Raw genomic sequence first — 891 nt, forward strand, 5'->3', positions numbered from 1 at the left:
TTCATCTTCGAACTTAACTTTAAGTTGGGTAAAAATATTACGACATAAAAATTGTATGCCAAGTCGGGTAGTCCATTATATAGTTATTGGGCGTACAGGTTAGTCAGACATTTGCGAATCAAATTGTGACACCCTTAAGGCGAAGTCTACATAAATTGCATAATGAACAATGGATACATACCGAAATATCTGTTTAATTTTGTTTTAAATCAGGAGCTTGGCAAATTACACAGCAATTTTTCGCACCAACAGTTACATCGATGGAATATTTCATGATTATCAGGTGTTTCGTCTGGACGTTAAACAATAAGAACATCAGTTAGCAAAATATTTTATAAACACATGGAAGTGAACATACTTACAAACATTTGTTAATATATAAATAGCTTTAAATTTTGATCTAGATCCGACACGGAAACTCCCAATAAATTAATTGGAATCCAAGTTTTTGAGTACAACTACAGATTTGAATCTTTGTGGCAAACTTCCCAAACAAAATATTTCCACATTCACGGTTATCTTCTTAACATATTCACAATTCTCGTTTTGGCACGGTCATCATATATCATCGCTACCCACTAATTTGCTCACATTTTCGAAATTCTTAATATAAGTTCACAGCAAGAGAAATATTCACACACTGACAATAAGAAAAAAATTTTGAAATGACAATTTCTTTTTTATATTTTACAAACTATGTTACAAAAAATAAAATTAAATACAAAGTATTAAACGTACAGTGTTTAACTGATGGGAAGTGCGAACAGTTAATATTTGGCGGAACTAATTTTTGTCTTTAAGGAACCCCCCGATTTTCGATTTGAAATTTTGCTAAACGGCTGGCAAATAAACGTGAATTTTATTGAAGACTTGTAACTTTGCATTTGAAGA

The sequence above is a fragment of the Musca vetustissima genome, unplaced genomic scaffold (assembly GCF_032173495.1).
Source record: "Musca vetustissima isolate MV318-11 ecotype Yass unplaced genomic scaffold, APGP_CSIRO_Mvet_v1 utg6811, whole genome shotgun sequence".
Taxonomy (NCBI): domain Eukaryota; kingdom Metazoa; phylum Arthropoda; class Insecta; order Diptera; family Muscidae; genus Musca; species Musca vetustissima.